The 24,958-nt window shown below is 44.5% G+C and overlaps 1 long non-coding RNA gene across 1 annotated transcript; it reads left to right on the top strand.

The window, feature by feature from the left end:
* Positions 1-24,958, top strand: LOC137570779 (uncharacterized). Its single transcript, XR_011031178.1, has 3 exons — positions 1-123; positions 7,574-7,654; positions 24,615-24,958. It is a non-coding gene; the product is annotated as an uncharacterized lncRNA (long non-coding RNA).

Below are 24,958 nucleotides of genomic sequence, written 5' to 3'. Positions count from 1 at the left end.
GCAAGTGACCACAGGTAGCGTCTAAGCTAGACCAAAATGCACAGTGCTCAATTTTCAGGGATATGCATGCAAAAATCATGCAACGGCTTACACAGGAAGCAGAGGTCTCACCAGTTAATGCAGGTACAGTACTGATAGTGTGCTCCTCTATCTACATTTCTGTGCAGCATGGATGATACTGTAGCAATGCAGCCATGCACAAGCAAGTCACAGATGATGGCAATTCCCTCAGTAATCAGCAGCAGCTTACACAGGAAGCCTAGGTCTCACCAGCTGGTGCTTTTAAGGTAAATTATGCACGCCTACAATTGTGTGCAGATATTGAGCATGATACAAGTGGCTGCCAGCCCACCCACCAGCTCATGGGTCTCTGACTGTCATATGATCTATGCACCCGCCCACTTTCCACTATAGCTGGATCCAGAATACCGCAGGGGGCAAAAAACAGGTTTACTATAACAGAAGTTTTATTATATCCAGGTTTACTATACCAGGTGTTGCTACTTATAATGGTGTTTGTTTGGGACCTGGACATTTAGTTTACTATACCCAAAGTTTTACTATATCAAAGTTTGCTATAATGAGATTATACTGTATATATTGCTGTTGAAGCCCATCTCCATGGTTTTACATTTTCTAGATAAGACAGAAAGGGTTTACAACCTTCTTTGGGACTTTATTGATGTATTTGTCCCCTTATAGGATACTTTTCATCACTTCCTGTTCGTACAGACTTCCTGTTTGCACAGGAAGTAGATAAATTAACCAACATAGACAGCAACAAATTAAATCTTTGTGTTTAGTTTTCACACTTCTTGAATTAGAACGTTAATCTCTCAATTGTTTTTTTATTTTAGTTTTTACTTTTTTTTCCTTCCCATGTCCCTCAGTTACTGCCCCCTAGGACATTTTCTCCTGCAAAGAGAATTAATGGAAAAGCATGTACTTTCCCGTGCGTCTGGAGATATATATATATATATATATATATATATATATATATATATATATATATATATATATATATATATGTGTGTGTATATGTATATATATATATATATATATATATATATATATATATATATAATATAATATAAAGTTGGACTTTTGACACCAGTAGCAAATTAAGTAAAAGTTAAACTCCTCTGTTTACGTATGCACAAATGTGTTTTTCTTTTACCACATATTTCAAGAAACATTGCTGTATATATTCTATATTTTTAGTTTGGCCTGAACATCATAGCTCAGTTTGAGCATTATTGTATTATGCAGAGAATAAGTGCAATTCAGTACCTGCTTTTGAATAAATACAACCATGTTATCCTGAAATATTCGGTTGAACAAACAATAATGTTTTGTTGTTCAGAACTAATGTTGTAAATATGCTATAATGCCAGAGATTTATACTTAAGTGAGTTAATTGTCCTGGCAGAGGAGATGACTTACAGCGGCATCGTTGGGTCTTCATATCGGCTTTGCAGCATTTTATCCCGAGCCAAACTCCAGCTCTCTGTTTTATGCCTTGTGTTATGGTGGCGGCCGTATCTCATCACTGTTGATCAGTAATAAAAGGAAATATATCAAGCGATAGTTACGCCAGCATAGAAGTACATAAAAATGTTTTGTGTCCTGTCCATGACATTTCTTTAAAAAAAAGTTACAATCAGGCACAATTGTTCATTCCCACTATCAGGATGATCGTAATGCTTGTTTTAAAAGGGCAGATCACCCATAATTCAGTTTATAAACTGAGAAGCTGGTTGCGAGTGTCTAGATGAATATTCATTAGAATCTCTTAATCTGCCATCGACTGTGATTCATTAGGCATATGTAAATATCACTCACTTTAATTACCCCTAAACTGACTTAACATAATGTTGTCATTAGCAAATTATTAGTTATTTGTATAACTAATGGTACATTATGGTGTGCACGTTAAATTGTCAGATATATGATTGTAATTATGAAGATGCTTTATGCTAGGTGCCTTTAAACTGTTCTATGAAATATAATAGAGACAAATCAAGCCATGCATGCTAATAGCACAGCCCTCAAAACTTTTTAGACTAGGATTGCAGCAATGCCAGCAGACAGAGATGGAGATGTACTTTATAAATAACTGTGGTGGAGGAGAGCTTTATCCAGAGCGTTGTATTACAATCTAGTTTCTGAGCTGTATTTTTAGTGAGTGGAAGATTACAACAGTGAAGTCAGTCAACCAAACCTGGAAACCTGGTCACATGGAGCAGGCAGAGCTAGCATGTGTTGGGGCAAACTGTGCCAGTGCCCTGGGCACTAGAAAGTTTTCAGGAACGTTCAAGGCTTAACAGCTGTAATACAGCTAACTCTCCTGTTCTGTGCTGCCAATAACCTGCATTTTGCTGTCTCTGCTGAGCTGTCTTCGCAGCTTAGACCTGCAAAAAGCAGGTCTAAAGACACTAATGCAAGTCTTCCACCGCTTTAATAAGGAAACCCCAGAACTTCTCATTGGTCCTCCCCAACAGCGCAAAACCCCTGCAGCTGAGTCAAGCACCCCCGGCCCCCTACAACTCACCCAGCAGCGCCACTTATCAACTGCCGCACCTCGCCGCTATTTCCATCGCTGTAAGTGACTCTGAGCTCTGGCAAAACATCTTTGAAGCTCCCGCCAGAGCTCCCCATGGTCTGTACCAATGAGAATGCCCCTCTACTGATGTATCTATGCACGTTGGACCTGAATGCAGAAGTATGGCAGAGAGTCCGCAGACACTCGGGAGCAGCATGAGAGGTAAAGTATTTACATGCACAGGGATGGGGGGGGGGGGGGGATAGTGGCTGGGGATTCTGTTGTGCTTGTCGGTTATTACTATATTGCATGCCAATACTGCTACGCACTTGATCAAACACAATGGCCCAAGATTCCCCAGCATGTCCGAACGATACATTCAACCAATCGTGGCAAGAAATTGGTTAAATCTTTGATTGGGCATGGTTGTTGTGGTACCGATTTTCATTGGCTTCAATAATGATAATCGAATCAGACGGTCAAACGGCCGCAAAATTAACAGATGTATTGCACACTTAAGCTAATATTTTTATGTATTTTTTTGTTTGTTTTTTTTGCCATACTTATATGCGCTTTAGCCAGTCAATAGCAGCAAATTATTATATTTTACATTTATTTCACTATTGACACAAATAAGCTGTTTTTGTTTTTTAACCATCATGGACGTGATATGGTTATTTACAAAAAAAAAAATGGCAATCATTATTATCAGACAGGTTATGAAAACTCAATGAAGTTTCAATCAAATAGGAAAAAACGTTATGGACAAAAAGCAGAACATTGGATTCCCCTTATGCCCTATAATAAATAAAAGAGCAACAATCCATTCTATAGAAGCATATTTATAGCACTTGTTTAACATTTCAACAGTCTTTACACAAAAGGACTTTCCTGTAGTGGAATTTATGAAAAGTGTGATGCTCCATGTGTTGATTTGCACGTCAATGTGTAGTGTAAAAACTATTGTTACCTCTGCTGTGGGAATCTACAATGTACTTTTAGAAACCCCCCCCCCATAATATGGTGTAGCCCTTTGTCCCTGTACAAAGTAAATGAAAAGAACACCCTCATAAGAACACTATCACTTATACAAACACTAGGAAACCGTTACTAAGCATGCATGGCCCGTATCTTACAGTTTTTGAGAAATGATAAAAAACATCTCTTGGCATAATATATTTTAGGCACTCTTAAGGAGGCTATATACCGATTTTTTTTTTACCATCGTTATCTGGCCATTTCGATCACTATTCAGCAGAGACTGAATAGTGTACTGGTTAAAGAGACTCTGAAGCAAACTTTTACCTGCTAGTTCGCTTCAGTAGTTTCATTAGATGTAAACCGCCGCATCCCCGCCACAAAACGAGGGCTTTAGACCCCACAAATCCCGGGGCAAACATCCACAACCATCTTGGTCGTGGATTGTGCTGCCCTGAGAGGCAGAGCTTTCTGCTGTATTTACATAGTGTCAACATCTTCTGTTGCATTGTACAGAGTATATATAGTCATGTCACTAACTGTCCCTCAGAGGGGCTCACAATCTAATCCCTACCATACTCATGTATGTCTATTGTATGTATGTATTGTTGCAGCCAAAAAAATGTACAGTGAAACCTTAGATTGAAATTAATTTGATTTAAAAGCGCTTTGCAAGACAAGCAAACATTTTAATTACATTTTGACTTGAAAAGCAAGCAAAGTTTTGATACACAAGCACAGAACGCTAACGTGTGTCATGTCATCACAACTGCGCTGAGTTCTTCCCTTTGACACTGCAGGATTGTACTCAATTATGCTTAATTTGAGCACCATATAAGTACTAAATAATAATAACTGTACAATGTTACATTTCAGTCACACACAAAGAAGAGGTTGGTGTCATTTCAGTCACACAAAAAAAAAGGTTGGTGTGAGCCCAGTGGCGGCTCCAGCTTCAGATTTTTGGGGGGGCTCAAAGGGGGCACAAGGGCTGGCAGACGGGGTTCACTGGGGGGAATTTGCGCCGCAGCGAAAAATGGGCATGGTCATGACGTCATGTGGGTGGGGCTAACTGTAATGTAGTTGTACCAGCTAATGTAGTTACATTAAATGCACATAATGACAGACAGCGTTTCCCCAGTAAATGCATGTAATGAGAGACAGCCTTTCACCAGTAAATGCACATAAGAGACAGCTTTTCACCAGTAAATGCACATAAGAGACAACTTTTCAAGTTTTCATCAGTAAATGCACATAAGAGACAGCGTTTCACCAGTAAATGCACATAAGAGACAGCGTTTCACCAGTAAATGCACATAAGAGACAGCCTTTCACCAGTAAATGCTCGTAATGACAGACAGCCTTTCACCAGCAAATGCACGTAATGAGAGACAGCATTTCACCAGTTAATGCACATAATGACAGGCAGCGTTTCCCCAGTAAATGCATGTAATGAGAGACAGCTTTTCACCAGTAAATGCACATAATGACAGACAGCCAGTGTCCCCAGTATAGGTAGCCAGGTGTATAGATGTCCCCAGGATATGTAGCCAGGTGTATAGCTGTCCCCAGTATATGTAGTCATGCTGGTGGTGGTGGGCTGGGGGCCCCAGGGCACCTCAAGCCTGGCTGGTGGTGGGCTGGAGGCCACAGGCCTGGCTGGGGGCCCTAGGGCAGCTCAGGCCTGGCTGGTGGTGGGCTGGGCGTAAGGCCTCAGGCTCAGACCTGGCTGGTGGTGGTTGGCTGGGGGCCCCAGGGCAGCTCAGGCCTGGCTGGTGGTGGTGGGCTGGGGGCCCCAGGGCAGCTCAGGCCTGGCTGGTGGCGGTGGGCTGGAGGCCCCAGGGCAGCTCAGACCTTACTGGTGGTGGGCTGGAGGCCTCAGGCCTGGCTTGTGGTGGTGGTCTCTGAGGCCCAGGACAGCTCAGGCTTGACTGGTGGTGGGCTGAGCTGAAGGTCACAGGCCTGGCTGGCCTGGTAGGGGTGGGCTGTGGGCCCCAGGGCAGTTAAGGTCTGGCTGGTGGTGGTGGGCTGGGGGCCCTAGGGAAGCTCAGGTCGGTCGGGAAGGCCTCAGGCCTGCCTGGTGTAGGTGGGCTGGGGCCCCCCAGGGGGCACTCAGAGTCAGGCCAGGTGGTGGTGCCGTGCCGGGCTCAGCTCAGGGGGGCAGCTCAGGCCTGGTTGGCTGGTGCAAAATAAAAAAAGCCTCGGGCCTGGCTGGTGGGCTAAGGGCCCCCCAGGGCAGCTCAGGCCTGGTAGGTGGTGGGCTGGGGGCCCCAAGGCAGCGCAGGCCTGGCTGGTGGTGGTAGGCTGGGGGCCCCAGGGCAGCTAAGGCCTGGCTGGTGCGGTGGTAGGCGGGGGCCCTAGGGCAGCTAAGGCCTGGCTGGTGCGGTGGTAGGCTGGGGGCCCCAGGGCAGCTAAGGCCTGGCTGGTGCGGTGGTAGGCTGGGGGCCCCAGGGCAGCTAAGGCCTGGCTGGTGATGGTAGGCTGGGGGCCCCAGGGCAGCTAAGGCCTGGCTGGTGTGGTGGTAGGCTGGGGGGTCCAGGGCAGCTAAGGCCTGGCTGGTGCAGTGGTAGGCTGGGGGCCCCAGGGCAGCTAAGGCCTGGCTGGTGCAGTGGTAGGCTGGGGGCCCCAGGGCAGCTAAGGCCTGGCTGGTGGTGGGTGGGCTGGGGCCCCCCAGCCTGGTGGTTGGTGGTGGTGCCACCTGGCCGTTCTGGTGCTAGGCTCAGGAGGGCAGCTCAGGCCTGGGTGGCTGCCTGCAGTGCCTACCAGTGCAAAAAACAATTTGTCAGTTGGCTGGCTGCCGGAGTAGTGAACAGGACAGCAGGACACCCACCTTGAGCTGCAGACTGCAGTAGCCTCTAGTCAGACCTGTGTGCGCTGCCGCTGACCACTGTGGGTGCCACCGTGCCTGCGTGGGCTGGGGCTGGCTGGGGGGTCACACTCACTGCCAGTCTGCCACTGGGTGGGTGTGACCACATACCGGCGACAACTGAGTGCTGGCTATGCTGGTCGGGTGCCACGGTGCAACTACTAGCTGCGCGGGCGGGCGAGGAGGAGGGCACACTGCATGTCACGTGATGCCGGCATGCCGCCGCCGGATGTCGTTACGTGACATACGCGTAGCGCGTACTATACTGCAGCAGCAGCACCCGGGCCGGGGCGGCGGTGACTGATCGCCGGTGGTGGGTGGTGTGGTGACAGTCAGCGCCAGCCCAAGCCCTCCTCCCATTCAGATTCCCATGCTCGTCAGTACCGAGGCTCGTCCTTGTACAGGCAGTGCAGCCAGTAAGCAAGGTCGGGACGGACACAGCGGGGGGGCTTTTAGGGGGGCTAATGAGTCGCCAGCTGGGGCTGAAGCCTGGGTAAGCCCCAGCGTGGCGCCGCTACTGTGTGAGCCTACAGACAGCAATGATTAATTTATACAGTAAAGTACTTTGTACTAAACATTTTTCTACAAATGTTTTTGGATTGTTGAACGAATCATCAAAAGTTTCCAACTTTCCATGAATCCTTTTGGGGAATTTGCTTTGATATAAGAGTGATTTGGATTACAAGCATGCTTGTGGAATAAGTTATGCTTGCAAACCATGGTTCCACTTTATCTGTACGTTTTTGGGATGTGGGAGGGAACCGGAGTACCCAGAGGAAACCCACACAGACACGGAGAGAACATACAAACTCTATGCAGATAGTGCCCCAGCTGGGATTCAAACTAGGGACTCAGCGTTGCAAGGTGGGAGTGCTATCTACTACCTTAAATCATAAAACCATCACTTCTGCCGATTTTTAGAGATCAGAGTTGGTTCAGATATCTTCCCGTGCTCCTTGGTGAAATGATGAGTTATGTGGTACATGGATACCCTTAATCATTTGTTCAAAGATTTAAAAACAAAAAGAAAAGCACTCCTACACAGTGAAAATTATTTTTTAAACTCTGCTTTTAACAATGATCCCACGTCAATATCATTTTGACCACCCACTGCACACTTTAACTCATTTTAACATTGATTGCCCTTTTTAATTGTTTTTTTTTTCACTTGGGTTATGTTCCCACAGGTGACCTTGCAAAATATCAACATTCCAGAGTAGTTGAGATTCCGCAGGAATTTATAATTGTACCAAAGGAATCCCATTGAGGTAAGACACTGGCAATTCTGATCATCTTTACTAACGTAGCGGATCATTTCATAGATGCTCCTGTGGACTGCCATTCTGCTAAATCTTAGACTAACTATTACAGTAAATGTTCAGAGATTGCATATGTTTCTCATGTAATATCTGCTACTTTACGTTTGTTTACCTTCATAGTCTTCAGCGGGGAAGGTAATCCAAAAGAATTAGAATCTGACAACTGACCACAGATTGTTTCATCTGAGAGAATTAAACATTCAACAGAAAGCTTGACGTATACCTAATAAACTTTCTGGTCGGATGTAGTTGTCAGTATTCTACTGTCTAAAAAAAAAAAAAAAAAAAAAAATCCCAAGCAAGCTACATCTTCTGCCCACCAGAGCGCACAGAGTAACAGATTACAGCAACAGCTTGGGTCTCTATTTACTTATGGTGGAATTTGGAAGCACAGATTAGAGATGGCCGGAGCGGTTGACTGGCGAACGGTTCCCAGCAAACTTCCAGGGTTCGCGATCGCGCAGAACTGCAAACTTTTCCGGAAGTTCGATTCCCCCCATAGTGCATCATGAGGGTCAACTTTGACCCTCTACATCACAGTCAGCATGCACATTGTAGCCAATTAGGCTACACTCCCTCATGGAGCCCCTCCCCCCTTATAAAAGGCAGGCAGCGTCAGGCTTTTCACTCACTCGTGTGCCTGCAGTAATTAGTGAAGGGATAGCTGCTGCAGACTCTCAAAGGGAAAGCTTAGTTAGCTTGCTCCTTGCTGATTCTTATTGCTAAAAAAGCACCCCACAACAGCTCTTTTGAGAGCTAATCTTGTTCTTGTGATCTATTTTTTTTTACTGTGTGTCCCACTGATACTTGTGTTGCATAGACAGCCTTGCTAATTCCTACTGTGTGTGCCACTGCCAGGCCCAGCACATTCAGTGACTACTACCTGTGTGTGTGACAGGTGCACATTGTAATACCCACTACATATACCTTCCTGTTGTTCACTGTGCACTCACCCACCTACGTGAGCGCACGCAGTGTCACTGTGCCTGTCCGGTACCTGTCTGTGTGTGACAGGTGCACATTGTAATACCCATTACTTCATATACCTACTACTACCTGTTGTTCACTTCAGTGCACCCACCCACCTACGTGAGTGCACGCAGTGTGATATACCACTCCATGCATACCTGTTAACTGCACCTGTGTGACTGCACATTGTATTACTCAAGTCAGTGCATACCTTTCACTTCATCCCCCCGATATGGACAAAACGGACAAAACAGGTAGAGGCAGAGGTAGAGGCAGACCCAGAGGAAGGCCACCCGGCAGGTCTGTGCAAGGTCGTGGTGATGTCACTTCATGCGGCCATGGACCAAAGTACAGTGCTCAGAAGAAGGCACGTCCCATCAACTCCCAAGATTGTCAGGACGTGGGTGACTATTTAACACAGAACACCTCATCTTCCGCAGCCACCAGCGCTACTCCAAGTACCACACCTGCTACATTTGACAGTTTGCAGGAGTTATTTGGTTGGGAAATCACTGATGCACAGCCATTACTGTTACAACCAGATGAAGGCGCTAAGCAAGTTACACCACCTCATATGTCTGAGTTTGGCGACACTATGGATGTAATGTGTGCGGAGGGGGATGATGAAGTACCTGCTATTGGTGCAGCTTTAGAGGTGTCTGAGACAAGCAAAGCTGGGCAGGATGATTATGATGATGACGATGATACGGATCCCACGTATGTTCCTAATAGAGGAGATGAACAGGGGTACAGTTCAGAGGGGAAATCAGAGAGGAGTAGGAGGAGACGAGTTCCTGAAAGAAGCAGGGGGAGCTCGTTGTCAGAAACAGCTGGTGGCAGTGTCCGGAGACATGTGTCGCCAACTATGTATAGCCAGCCAACATGCCCTTCAATGTCAGCTGCTGATGCCACCATAGTGTCATCACCCCAAAGGGGCTCAGCGGTTTGGACATTTTTTAATGTGTCTGCCTCAGATTGGAGCAATGCCATCTGTTCTCTCTGCCTCTAAAAATTGAGCCGTGGAAAGGCCAACTCCCACGTAGGGACAAGTGTCTTACGAAGGCACATGGAGAAAAGGCACAAACTGCAATGGGAAGAGCACCTGAGCAAAAGCAGCACACAAAAGAAAAGCCACCCTCCTTCTACTCTTCCTCCTTCAGGTGCATCATCTTCAGCCGCTTTCTCCCTTGCATCTTCACAGTCACCCTCCTCCACTCCGCCTCTGACTCCTCCACTCCGCCTCTGAACGGTTCCTACTCCTCTGCCCACAGCAGCCAGGTGTCTGTGAAGAAAATCTTTGAGCGGAAGAAGCCAATTTCTGCCAGTCACCCCCTTGCCCGGCATCTGTCAGCTGGCTTGGCGGAACTGTTAGCTCGCCAGCTGTTACCATACCAGCTGGTGGACTCTGAGGCCTTCCATAAATTTGTGGCCATTGGGACACCGCAGTGGAAGATGCCAGGCCGCAATTATTTCTCTAAAAAGGCGATATCCAAACTGTATCGTGAAGTTGAGAGGCAAGTGGTGTCATCTCTGGCACACAGCGTTGGGTCAAGGGTCCACCTGACCACGGATGCCTGGTCTGCCAAGCACGGTCAGGGCAGGTACATTACTTACATAGCCCATTGGGTCAACCTGGTGACCGATGGCAAGCAGGGTGTACGAGACAACTTGTGACACCTCCACAGTTTGCAGGCAGGCCTCCTGCCACCTCCTCTCCTCCTGCTACATCCTCCTCCTCCTTGGCTGAGTGGTAGTTCAACTCTACTGGTGCTGCAATCTCCTCTCCAGCTACACAGCCCCAGCCCCCCGGGGCCTATGCTGCATGCCAGGTACGACGGTGTCACGCCATCTTAGACATGTCTTGCCTCAAAGCGGAGAGTCACACTGGACCAGCTCTCCAGGCTGTTCTTAACAAACAGGTGGATCAGTGGCTGACCCCGCACCAGCTGGAGATCAGCAACGTGGTGTGTGACAACAGCAGCAATCTCATTTCCGCATTGAATTTGGGAAAGCTAACACATGTACTCTGCATGGCACATGTGCTGAATCTAGTCATTCAAAGATTTGTTACAAAGTACCCAGGCTTAGAGGACGTCCTGAAGCAGGCCAGGAAGTTGTGTGGGCATTTCAGGTGGTCTTACACGGCCATGGCACACTTTGCCGAGATTCAGCGGAGAAACAAGTTGCTGGTGAGACGCCTGATTTGCGATAGCCAGACTCGATGGAATTCGACCCTCCTTATGTTCTCTCGCCTGCTAGAACAGGAGAAAGTCGTCACCCAGTACCTCTTCAATTTCAGTAGAAGGACACAATCTGGAGAGATGGGGATGTTCTGGCCCTCGAACTGGACACTGATGCGAAATGCATGCAGGCTCATGCGACCAACCTGGTGAGTCGTAGTAAAGGCACCATCAGCGACTTGATCCCGTACGCTTACTTCCTGGAGCATGCCGTGCGTAGAGTGGTGGATCAAGCTGTGGAGGATGGTGAAGAGGAACAGTTACGGGAGGAACAGTTGTGGGAGCAATTTTCAGCAGAACCAGATGTTTCCTCAACACCTGCGGTAGCACAGAGGGGGGGGGGAGGAGGAAGATGTTTCTCGGACTCGGATGATGAGGAAGGTGTTTCTTTAGAGGAGGAGGCGGCAGCAGAAGAACAACCGCAGCAGGCGTCGCAGGGGGCTCGTGCTGCTCAACATTCCCGTGGTATTGTTCGTGGCTGGGGGGAGGAGGAGGACTTACCTGACGTCACTGAGGAAGAGCAAGAGGAGATGGATAGTACGTCTGCATCCAACTTTGTGCAGATGGCGTCTTTCATGCTGTCCAGCCTGTTGAGGGACCCCCATATAAAAAACTCAAGGGGAATGAGCTGTACTGGGTGACCACGCTACTAGACCCTCGGTATAAGCACAAAGTGGCTGACATGTTACCAACTCACCTGAATGCAGAAAGGATGCAGCACTTGCAGAACAAGCTGGCAACTATGCTTTACAGTGCGTTTAAGGGTGATGTCACAGCACAACGCAATAAAGGTACCACTGCCAGTAATCCTTCTCCCATGTCCACGCAGGCAAGGACAGGACGCTCCAGTGATCTCATGGTGATGTTGGACATGCGGACATTCTTTAGTCCAACGCCTCGCCTTAGCGCTTCCGGATCCACCCTCCACCAACGCCTGGACCGGCAGGTAGCCGACTAACTGGCCTTAAAGGGGCACTACAGCAAAAAACTGTAAAATTTAAAATATGTGCAAACATATACAAATAAGAAGTACGTTTTTTCCAGAGTAAAATGAGCCATAAATTATTTTTCTCCTATGTTGCTGTCACTTACAGTAGGCAGTAGAAATCTGACAGAAGCGACAGGTTTTCGACTAGTCCATCTCTTTATAGGGGATTCTCAGGGATATATTTATTGTCAAAAGCACTTAATGAATGGCAGTTACTCTGTCCAACTGCCAAAAAAACTGTGTAGGGAGCAGGGAAGCTGGCCAGCATCATTGTTTAAATCTTTTTTAGGGAATATCTTTATAAAGAATAAAAGCCTTGCTGAGAATCCCCTATGAAGAGATGGATTGGTCCAAAACCTGTCACTTTTGTCAGATTTCTACTGCCTACTGTAAGTGACAGCATTATAGGAGAAAAGTAATTTATGGCTCATTTTACTCTGGAAAAAAATGTACTTCTTATTTGTATATGTTTTGCACATACTCTACATTTTACAGTTTTTCGCTGTAGTGCCCCTTTAAGTGTGGTTGTAGACACTGTGAGCAGCAATGAACCCTTGGACTACTGGGTGCGCAGGCTTGACCTGTGGCCAGAGCTGTCCCAATTTGCCATCCAACTTCTGTCTTGCCCTGCCTCAAGCATCCTATTAGAAAGGACCTTCAGCGCAGCTGGAGGCATTGTCACTGAGAAGAGAAGTCGCCTAAGTCACAAAAGTGTTCAGTACCTGACCTTTATCAAAATGAATGAGGCATGGATCCTGGAGGCCTACTGCTCGCCCCAAGACTAAGTCAGTCCCCACACACTGCATCTCTGCCTGCACGCCATGTGACTGCCTGCCGCAAGACTAAGTCGCTCCCCACACAGCACCTCTGCCCGCAGGCCGCTTGACTGCCTTTTTCGCCACCACCAACAGGGTCCAGGACTCCAGGTGGATTCCTGAATTTTTAAGGCCGCAGCTAGAAGCGGCCGCTGTACTAATTTTTCTGGTGCGTGTACATGCCTGCCTAATTTTTCTGGCTGCAGTGTGGCTGCAACAACAAAAGGCTTGTACATGTGCCAATTCCCCTTCGTGATCGTTACCTTGTCGTGGTGAAGGGGCTTGCTTATCACAATGAAGCAATGACCGCCGGCTATTTGAGTGTCTCCGAGGAGGGGGGGGGGGTACACCCAAGATAATAAGGTCGCTGCTTCATTGTGGACAGACCAAATTTGATCAGCTGGACAGTCACTGTTCTGTCATTCAGTTACCTCAGCCCGGCGACCATATGGGCTTCAAAACCGCCACGGCCTGCACTCTGGCCATGGTGCACACCAGTCCAGCATGGCCGTCACTACACAAACAGCTGTTTGCGGTGCGTTCCACAGTGAGTTTGGTGTGTCAGTGTGAAGCAGTACTCTAATTACACTCCCTGATTGATGTATACACGTGCAAGATGTTTTAAAGCACTGGGCTTGAAAACCGCCATGGCCTGCGCACCAGTTCAGCACGGCCGTCACTACACAAACAGCTGTTTGTGTTGCGATACACAGTGAATTTGGTAGAAAGGTAGTGGTAGGCAGCACCCAACCATCAAAGTACGACGTGCTTATGGTCGATGTCCCTCTGTCTCCAGGAACTGCAAGCAGTAAGTCCAAGAGAAGAGACCCAGCACCGTCTTCAAGTGTATTTCATGCTCTTACTTTATTTAAAGCATCAGAGGTTTTACAAAGGGCAAGTCTCTGCGATGTTTGCTCCTCTCGAAACGTCGCAGAGACTTGCCCTTTGTAAAACCTCTGATGCTTTAAATAAAGAAAGAGCTTGAAATACACTTGAAGACGGTGCTGGGTCTCTTCTCTTGGACTTACAGTGAATTTGGTGTGTCAGTGTGAAGCAGTACTCTAACTACACTCCCTTATGTATACACATGCAAGATGTTTTAAAGCACTTAAGGCCTGCAATTTAACATTCAATGTGATTTCGGCCCTTAAAACGCTGCTTTGCGTCAAATCCCGATTTTTCCCCGGGACTTTTGGTGTTTATCTCACTCCGCCATGCCCCTCTCCAGGTGTTAGACCCCTTGAAACATCTTTTCAATCACTTTTGTGGCCAGCATAAGTGTTTCTAGTTTTCAAAGTTCACCTCCCCATTGAAGTCTGTTGCGGTTCGCAAAAGTTTGCGCGAACTGAACTTTTGCGTAAGTTCGCGAACCGAAAATCAGAAGTTCGGGCCATCTCTAGTACAGATATCTTCCCCACAGCTCCTTAGCTACGCCACTGCTTTTGACCACCCGCTGCACACAGAGCACACTTTAAGTCACTTTAACATTGGGACCCCCTGAAGCCTGTCCACGGCTCGTTGACAGAGCTTGGCTGCACTATGCAGCCAACTTGTGCCTTTGCAGTAAGATGGAGTTTTTTCCACTGAGCCGGAGTGATTGCTCCCTTCTGCTGTGCAGGCACGAGCTGTCCTGCACAATGTGGCTGCACTCGATCACATTCGGGACCACAGGCCACGAGCTTTGAGGGGTCCTACTGCTGGAACGAGGTGGAGGGCAACGGGGAAGCGTGTGGAGAATCAGAGGCTTTTATATCAGCAGCTCTAGAGCTATAAGAACTGAACTTGGCTGCATAACACTGTTTATTGTTTTAGCATCCTAAAAATGGTGACTGTTTGGTAAAGTGACTGTATGCATTTTTCCAACAAATGCTTTTTGTGCCAGAGGAGAAATCTGGTATTCCTGCCTTCAGTCTTTAGGTGGTATTATTGTATTATTTATATATTGTACTGTATTTTACAATCTTTTCTAGTCCTCTTGCGGTTGTTCATCCAAGCTTGCTCTGGTTATGGTTATCTGCATAATTCTGTCTAGTAAACCATTATTTATTAGTCAGATTCCAGAATAAAATACATAACATCTATTCAGGGGCATAACTAGAAATCACTGGGTCATCCTGCGAAACTTAGAATGAGGCCCTCTGTACAGGGCCCTCCCTTCGCTTTCTGCACAGGTAAACTGAAAACCAATGTCATTCAATTGGCTAGTGCACACTTAAATGTGTTCTGATAGCAGTGAAGCACTGCAGGCATTTTTTCTATCAATTATTTTAGCTTCTGTGATAAAAAGTGCATGTTTTCACACATACAGACACATATAATGTGCAGAAAACGCATATGGAAAACTGACAGACGAGTGTGCTCCCAGCCTCAGCTTATTACACTCACTCTGACCATTTCTGATGGAGCAGAATTGGCTCTGCAGACTTCTTTAGCATCAATTCACTACAGTACACAGCAATTGGGGAGGGGTACAGAGGTTGGGTGCAGTACTGGCTCTGCAGACTTCTCCAGCATCATAACAGTACAGAATACTTAGGGAGGGGTAGAGAGGTTGGGGACAGGGCACTGTACACAACACTTTGCTGCACACTGAATAGGGACTGTCTACAAATCTTTGTCTGCAAAACTTTGCATGATTCCTTATCAGTGGTTGAACAGATGCAGTTATTAGAACAATTGTGCAGAGAGCAGAATGTTTTCTCTCTCTGTGCTCTTAGTTGTCAGTCTCTCAGGACTGGGAAAATAAACTTCTCCCCCCACGGGGCCCCCGGCAGCTTCTGGGCCCCCCTTCAGCTGCATCCCTTGCAGGGTCTATAGTTACGCCAATTTATCTATTCCGGAACTTCACTCAATGTATGACCCTAAACTATCTCCCAGTCTTCCTCCACTTCGGATAACAAGACGCTATCTTTAACAGAACAGAAGATATACCTACAATTCTGCTGACTATAAAATACACTGGAATAATAACTTCTTTGAGGGACAAGGGACAATCAATTGAATTAAATTAGTGTATGCCAAATATACAGTATATATATATATATATATATATATATATATATATATATATATATATATATATATATATATATATATACAGTATGTATGTATATATAAAGTGTATGTATATATATATATATATATATATATATATCTGTATAGCGCTTGGTAGCACAACACAGTCGTCAGGCTACCCTTGTCCCAGAAACCCACTGAAGGCAACCCACTGCGGTAGACCTACCTGTCTGTACTTTTATATTGATGTTACCTTTCTTTTCACATATGGTCGGATACAATAAAGGAAGTTTACACAGCAGTGATGGATATACTTTTCCGCTGCCTACCTTGCAACTTTTATCGTGGGTGTGCTGTACTACATTGCAATAGAGAGGATTACATTCACAGACACTGGTTTATCATACCCCCTGCTTGGAGTGCCTGCTCTGTCCCTGTCTCTACATAGACTGTTAGGACCTGTTTCCTCTATCTGCAGATCTGTGCCACCTGCAGCATTTCCCCGCAGATGAGTTGGATAGGGAAACGCTGCCTATTCGGGCAATGGCTTGCCATCCGAATCGCACTGCAGTGTGATTATTGATGGCATGCTGCAATTTCCTGCATCATGCCCCCAAATCTCTACAGCTATGCATGGCCCGGTTAAGCGATTTGGATGTGTATGTGCACCACTGTAAGTGCCGGAATGCGTCCTGCAAGACGCATGCTAGCTCACTGGAAACCGGCCCTTAGAATTATTGATCTTAAGGTAATTTTCTTATTTTATATGCATTTTTAAATAGCGCTCTAGGGAAGATTTTTTTCCGTTTGTGATTTGAGTATATTGTAAGGCACTGGAAATGCGGAAAAATCGCATTTGGTGCATGAAAATCCCATCCAATTTTGAAGTTAATTAGTAACATTCTCATGTAAATTAGCTTAACTGGTATACACAAAATAAAAATCGCAATTTGAAAAATCGCATAAAATCGTGCACAAAATGCAAAACCTGTCAATATAAGTTCAATGTAATAATATGCCAGCAGATGTTTGCTTTCTCTGGATTTTGGGCCTCAGTCCTCGCATGTTAATGACAAAGCCTAAGGATTTCATCATTTGCATATGCATAACCCCAGTCTTGTGACCAGGCTAGTATGTAGTCTGTGGCCCACCATCATGCCAGAGGGTGCAGTGGGCAAGCTACAATCAGGCATATGACATAGGGGAGCAAGTACCATCACATTCTGTGGTTACTTTGTATTTGACATGCAGTTGAAGTCTACTTGGTGATTAGTTTGTTGTACAGAAATGACATAACATGCAATAAGTAGCAGATGTATATCATGGAGAACGCTCATCTGAGGGTCTGGTCACGCAGTATTTAGACAGAGCTATAGGCGGCCATGTTCTTTCTTAATTCATTGGTTTATCTCTAACCAGTGGCAATTTACAAATGTAAAAAAATCCCATCACTTATAATCAACACTGATTCCTGTTCATACTTGCTGCGTTTGTAGAACGCGTATAAATTTAAAGAAACGCAAGTTGAAAAACGCATGCGTTTTTCTTGCGTTTGAATGCGTTTTCTATTGCGTTTTGCACAAACACGTGACCCAGGGGGAAAAAAAGAATTATGGGAACCGCAGAGGAAAACGGACGCTAAAAACGCAATAGTACGCGTTTTTGATACGCGTCCATAGACTTTCATTGCGTCCGTTTCTATGCGTATCGCACAGAACTGCGTGCAGCAATGCGGATGAGAAACGTATGCGTCTCATACGCATACATGTGAACTACCCCATTAAAAAGCATTACGAGCCGTTTCTATGCGTTTTTGGTACCAGTACGCGTTCCCTGAAAACGGCTAGGAACGCATATAGTCTGAACAGGCCCTAATTCAGCAGGGAATTCAGCACAGGACTTAAAGCTGACCTCTAGATGGAGGTGCACTAGCTCAGTTGTTAGGGACTTGTTACAAATTCCAAGTACCATTAAACTAAAGAATGACACATCTCTGATATGCAAATTTTTACAGCGCACCCATAATGCAGTTTAGTATTTTACAACAGTGTTCTGGGCTTTACAACAACAACCACCACAAAAAAGAGGAACCAATAAAAGGGCAGTGATGGATGGCTTGTGTCCCAGTGGAAATATACCATGTAATCTTATGAAGACAATACATTATGGATAGCTTTGTGATGATAGTGGTTAATCATCTCCCTCCCGCACTGACCCACTCTGCTCTGCCTCTGCTTGTCAGATGAAAACTACATGGCGGACACATTGTGGAGACACAAGTCTTGGCTGCAGATGGGAACATAGAACCATTACAATCTGCTCTACAGTAGGAGGACATTGAAAAGGGGACTTGCATGAAGGCAGCTTGTCAGCAGGGGATAGAACTTGGGGCCATATGCCTCTCTTCCATTCCCTTCTGTCGCCAAGTCTGCTGCCTCATCCTTCTGTCAGGGGACACTTCAATGATGAACATTTTATAGAAAGGTTTTGTTTACCTAGAAACAGCCTTTCTGAAGATTTTTGTTCATTAAGCGCCTTCATCTTTCCTTTTAGTGTGAGTCTCTTATCTTGCTGTCACAGTGAGCACGCTATGCAATCGCAGCCCTCCACATAGCGGACTTTGGAAGAAAAGAATATACAGACTTTCTTACTTTCTGCTAGATAATACATAGTTTAAGATAGATTATTATTATTATAACTATTACAGACCACCCAAAATTCATCATACAATTAAAGGTGGAGTAGAGTAAGAAAGATGACCCACTATATATATATATTCAAAGGGAACATGTGCAATTTCTTTTAACTCAAACATTGTATTTTTTTCTTTGTTTGATACAATTAAACACAAACTCAAATATATATTTTACTCAAATATAAACAAACTCATTATAATTTGCTATTTAACGCAGGCGCAGAAGCTGCTTTCCGCTCAGGCTCTGGCAGAAATAGCCAAGCCTGATCGGGTCTGCTCTACTGCACAGGCGTGAGCTGCGCTTGCACTGTAGAGCAGACCTGATCAAGCTATTTCTGCTGGAGCCCAAGGGAAAGCTGCTACTGTACCTGCGTGCACTGCTGGCAAGCCCTTGTCGGCAGACTTTAGGGGGTCCCAGTGCTGGATCCCCTCTGCTGAGGAGGACAGGGAAGCCTCTTTAGGATCCAGAGGCTTCCCCCTTCTGAGGTAAGTACCCCCCAGGGGCACTTTTTTCCCTTCAGGTGTACTTTAAATAAAGGAGGGGATTCTGTGGAGAAATAATCAGTACTCAGTACAATAAGATACAGTGGCCCAATTCACTTTTTCACCTGATTTTTCTCCTAGGTGATATTTTTAAATTTGTCAATAAATGCCTGCTAAGCCACCAGCAAGCAAGAAAATACTCAAAATAATTTTGATAGTACTTTTGTACTTACTTCTCAGTACTTTTTCAGTTGAAAAGTGCTGGAAAGTAATGTTAAAGCGGTATAAAACCCTGACATAATACTCAATAAAAACATGTCTTCCTACTTTATATATGCCATATGGTTATCATATTTGCATTTGTGCATAAGTATTATTATTCATTTAGAAATTACAAGTTCCCAAAAGTACAGTTTTTTGCTTTGAGAGCTGACTTTGCATTTTATTCATAACTGGTTTTATTGATTATGTATTGAAGGCAGAAATGCTTTGAGTGTCTGTCTGTGTCCAGGAGCTTCTGCACAGTCAGAGAATGTGTCACATTCCTCACTTGATACAAGTAAACACAAGATAACATTATCTACACTTCGGATGCGTCCAGATTTCTCTGCAAGTCCTGTGTGTAACCCTTTGAATGCTGTTCTAGTAAAAAAAAATGCTGGTTCTATATAATATGCTGTAAATATTTTTTTAGAACAAAGAAGAAATGCTGGGTTTCATTCTGCTTTAAAAAGAAGATGAAAAATGATCACCTAGGAGAATACGCAGGAGAAAAGTAAAATTGCATATGGGCCAGTGGCCCTTATGCAATTAACTTTTTCTCCTAAGTTTTCTCCTAGGAGATCATCTTTCTTCCTCTATTTAGAATACCTTTACAGCACTTTGCAATTGAAAAAGTACCAAAATGTAGGTGGAAAAGTACTATCAAAACTATATTAAATATTTTCTTACTTTCTGATTTAAAAGGCAATTTATTGACAAGTTTGAAAATATCGCTTAGGAGAAAAATCAGGTGAAAAAGTGAATTGCATATGGGCCCTTTTCATCTAAATTGGCTCCTGGGAGATTTTTTTTTTGTTTAAAATAACTTTTTAGCACTCAGCAATCGAAAAAGTACCAAAAAGTAGATGAAACAGAACTTGAATGAAAGAGGTCTTTACTTTCCAGATGACCCTTGTATTTTTCATCAAAAATATTTTTGTGAGCAGAAAAGAATTTTCCACTACTGTTGCACTAAACAAATTTTTAAACCATGTTGCTCTGTTGTGCTTTGGGGAACTTTTGCATGTCTGCTACACAGACGTAAAACAGGACAAGGCAGCTGGTGGGACAAAATTATAATACATTAGTTTTCGACTTAATATTTTCTTGATAAAAATATTTTTTTATCTTTTAGTGCCAAACCTGATAAATAAACAAAACAACGACTATGAAAAAAATAAAAAATATCTAAATATTGTTACTAAAGTGAAAATAAACTGATTTGTAAACAGTTGTATCTGCCCCAAATAGGAAATTATTTTAAAGGTTGAAAATCTAGGTTTAACGTTTTCACTGGCTCAGGTGTCATTTTTATTCACCTCCCCTACAGACAAATCTTGAATTGAATTGTTGAACTTTTTATCTGTTCAATGAACTCAGAAGTGTGTCTGAGAAATTCAGGAGTTTATGATCTCTAATTATTTATCAGTGAAAGTTACACCACAGACTTCTTCTTGTTATTTAAAGTCCTGGACAATCTGTACAATGAGAAAAAAATAAAAAATAGGAACACAGTCTAGGTCTAAGTAGGATTGGGATTGTATATAAACATATTTATCATGTTACAACTAAATTCAGGATCCCTTTAAATCTCTTGAGCATTCCAGTTTTGAATATTGTGTCAGACAATTACCTAGTTCAATTTTAAGTATTATTCCATGTTTGGAATGAGTGGAATTGTCACTGACATGCTCCTGAGAATCTCCTCAAACTTCCAAGGTTCTGCAAAAGTTCAGCGAGCCAGTTTTGCGAACTTGCATTGGAAGTACTGGCCCCCGACTTCTGTGGTTGATAGCAAAGTTCCAATACATGCAGTCATCATTTCAAAAACACCTTGTAGTTTTTGAGAAAATCGATATAGAAGATAAGATAGTGCTCCCTGACACAAATGAATCTGAGGTAGGTAGTTTAAGGCAAATTACTGCTTTCATAGTGCTGTGTTTACAGACTGACCATTGCATAGGTCACACTGAAAACACTGACGATTACCATGGATCATACCCTTTTGGATACATGCTACAAGTCCAAAATGGCAGAACTCATCCAAGCAAAAGATAGGGACACCAACGTGTGTCACTGTGAGGAAGTTCTTTTAAAGTGACTGTGCAAGCCTTTGCAGATTGCAGCATTTTGCCTTCGTTACCTATTGAAGCTCTCTGACCCGTGGCAAGCAGGAAGCAACAGAATCATCACAACTGGACTGCAACAGAAAAGCCTTTTAGTTTGCGTAACATTTACTTAAAATGTTTTTGAGTTGCTGCTGATGTGTAGAAAGGTATTTATTGAAAAAAAAAGTTTGCTTATAGAGATAGATACATGGTGCCAACTGCAGTGTTGCTGTTGGGAGAAATTATTATTCTAATGTGCATTTTCGAAACACTAGGGAAATAGTGACCATAATATTGTAACATTTTAGCTACAAAAGAGTTTTGATCAAGCAGACAACTAAAACAATGCATTTTTAAAAGGCTAAGTAACGCTCAGTAACTTGCTAAGACTGGTAGACTAGGATGGTAAATTACAGGGCAAGGACACTGAAAGTAAATGGCAAACATTTAAACAGATTCTTAATACTGTATATACTTGCAAGCAAGCTGACCCGCATATTAGCCAACCCCCCAACTCTTACCTGAAAAACAGGAAAAAATGATTGACCCTCATATAAGCCGGGGGTAGGAAATGCTGGCCGCGTGATCCCCCCAGTATGTCCCAGTATAGCTAGTATAGTGCCCAGTATGGGTAGGTAGTGCCCAGTATAGCTAGTAAAGTGCCCAGTATTACTAGTATAATGCCCAGTATAGCTAGAAAAGTGCCCAGTATAGCTAGTATAGTGCCCAGTATAGCTAGTATAGTGCCCAGTATAGCTAGTATAGTGCCTAGTATAGCTAGTATAGTGTCCAGTATAGCTAGTATAGTGTCCCAGTATAGTGCTCAGTATAGGTAGGTAGTGCCCAGTATAGCTAGTAAAGTGCCCAGTATAGCTAGTATAGTGCTCAGTATAGCTAGTATAGTGCCCAGTATAGCTAGTAAAGTGCCCCAGTATAGCTAGTATAGTGCCCCAGTATAGCTAGTATAGTGCCCCAGTATAGCTAGTATCGTGCTCAGTATAGCTAGTATAGTGCCCAGTATAGCTAGTATAGTGCTCAGTATAGCTAGTATAGTGCTCAGTATAGCTAGTATAGTGCCCAGTATAGGTAGTAAAGTGCCCAGTATAGCTAGTATAGTGCCCCAGTATAGCTAGTATAGTGCTCAGCATAGGTAGACAGTGCCCAGTATAGCGCCCCAGTATGTGTAGGTAGTGTCCCCCCACCCCCGCCGCTGCTATTAACTTACCTGGCTGCTTCCAATATTCCCCTCTCCGTCTCCTCCGACTCCTGGGGCATGCGGTGGCTGCTGTGTGATGACGGAGGAAGCCCAGAGAGAGCTGCTTCCTGTAGCGGCAATGTGTATCACCGTTGCTATGGGAACCGCTCTCCCTACAGCTTCCTCCCTCATCACACAGCAGCCGCCGTGGGGCGAGCTGCTGTGAATTATTTATATGCCCCGTGCAGAAGATGGAGAGGGGAATATTGGAAGCCGCCGGGTAAGCTAATAGCAGCGGCGGCCGCAGGGGGGAGGGTTGGAGCCTACTCGGACCAACATGACTCGCAAGCAAGCCGACCCCCCAACTTTTGGCCCACTTTTTGGGGGTCAAAAATTCGGCTTACTTGCGAGTATATACGGTAACTCTTGTAGAATGTACATAACTAATGGGAATAAAAATTCTAGGTCTAAAAAAACTCCAGTATTGAATAATACAGTTTTGGGCATGATTAAAGGGGAACTATGGCAAAAAATTGTAACATTTAAAATATGTGCAAACATAGACAAATAAGAAGTACGTTTTTTCCAGAGTGAAATGAGCCATAAATTACTTTTCTCCTATGTTGCTGTCACTTACAGTAGGTAGTAGAAATCTGACAGAAGCGACAGGTTTTGGACTAGTCCATCTCCTCATAGCGGATTCTCAGCAAGGCTTTTATTTATTCTTTATAAAGACATTCCCTAAAAAAGAATTTAAACAATGATGCTGGCCAGCTTCCCTGCTCGCTACATAGTTTTTTGGCAGTTGGACAGAGCAACTGCCATTCACTAAGTGCTTTTGAAAATAAATAAATCTCTGAGAATCCCCCATCAAGAGATGGACTAGTCCAAAACCGGTTGCTTCTGTCAGATTTCTAATACCTATTGTAAGTGACAGCAACATAGGAGAAAAGTAATTTATAGCTCATTTTACTCTTGTGCAAACATACTTCTTATTTGTATGTTTGCACATATTTCGCCTTAGTGCATCTTTAAGTGCAAAAGGAATACCTTTAAGGCCATGATGCATGATGGGACAGCATCTGCATTAAATAAATACGCCTTCATAAGTTGAGAAGCTGGCAATAGGTGACAGGTGTAGGTGAAAAGTATTGACATGCAGTAGGTGACCAGTAGTGAGAGAGTGGGTGATGAGTAGTGACAGGTACTAGTGCGTAAGAAGTATTGGCAGTAGTGGGTGAAAAGTAGTGAGTAACAGATACTGGAAGGCGAGTATGGGATGACAGTTACTAGGTGACCAGTATGGGGTGGCAGGAGCTGGATGAAGAGTATTAGGTGAGAGTACTGAGTGACAGCTCAGAACTTTCACCTAACGCATTTGAGGTCCAATGCAGCTAATGCATTTCACGTCTACCAGCAACACCCAGTTGACCCACCCTACAGCTGCAGCCAGTAGGGAGGAAAAGGTGCGGCCCATGCACACAACCTGGAAACTTTGGTTGACTGGAACCACTCAATTGAGATTGTTAGACACACTTTGCCTAGTGTGTAAAGGTGTCCCCTGACACCCACTGAAAACTTGGAAGCAGGGATTTACCATAAGGCACTGTAGGAACGTGCCTACAGACGCCTGATGATTGAAAGGCAGCTCACACCCCTCCCCAAGCGCCTCCCTTCCTCCTTCCCTATGCAGAGTCGTGATGAGAGTGTAAATGAGAGGTTACTCACCTAGCTCTCTGCATTCCACTGACAAGATCTCCCTTCAGTCAGGGGTATCTCTAGCTACTAAATACTTAGGGTCCTCTAGCTACCTAATACTTAGGGGCACCTCTAGCTATTTAATATTGAGGGTACTTCTGGAAACCAAATCCTAACTGGCACCTGTAGCTACCTATGATGGGCAAGGAAAGTAAGGGAGAAGTGATAGCTGGGCCAGCCAGCACACTTGTGGTGTAGTTCGGTGGGGGTTTGTTAATTCGTGGAGTGTGAAGTCTAAGGTGTGAGGACATCTGTGCCTATAGGCTTCTGTTTAGAGGCAATTGAACTTGCTGGAAAATCATGCTCAACTATTATTATTATACACCACTACAGATGCCTTCAGTTCAATCATGTGTATCTTCTCCCCCTCTTCTCCGTATAGCTGAACACACTTCTCATACCAGAGCCAAACAGCATTCTTGTACCGCAGTCATTCCAATTCTGTTGCTAAAAACAATCTGTAAAGAGTGCACATTTAGAAGAAGAACTTAGAAGAAGACATTTGACAACCAGAAGAAACGGCGAATCAAGATGAAGGTCACAGAGAGGAACCAGAAATACCTCTTGCTGGGTTCAGTAGAAAAAAAATATAAAACCTCATGTGTTTCACTGACCCCAGTTTAACCATGTATGGTAATTAAGGGATCTGCTTTAACAACCCTTTCACATATTTTCCTAATTAAAAGCTATTTTGACCCCTTCTTGTCAAGGGGGTAATTATACTTT

Source organism: Hyperolius riggenbachi, chromosome 4, assembly GCF_040937935.1.
Source record: "Hyperolius riggenbachi isolate aHypRig1 chromosome 4, aHypRig1.pri, whole genome shotgun sequence".
NCBI lineage: Eukaryota > Metazoa > Chordata > Amphibia > Anura > Hyperoliidae > Hyperolius > Hyperolius riggenbachi.
The sequence above is the reverse complement of the archived record's forward strand: the minus strand, read 5'-3'. Positions and strand labels throughout refer to the sequence as shown.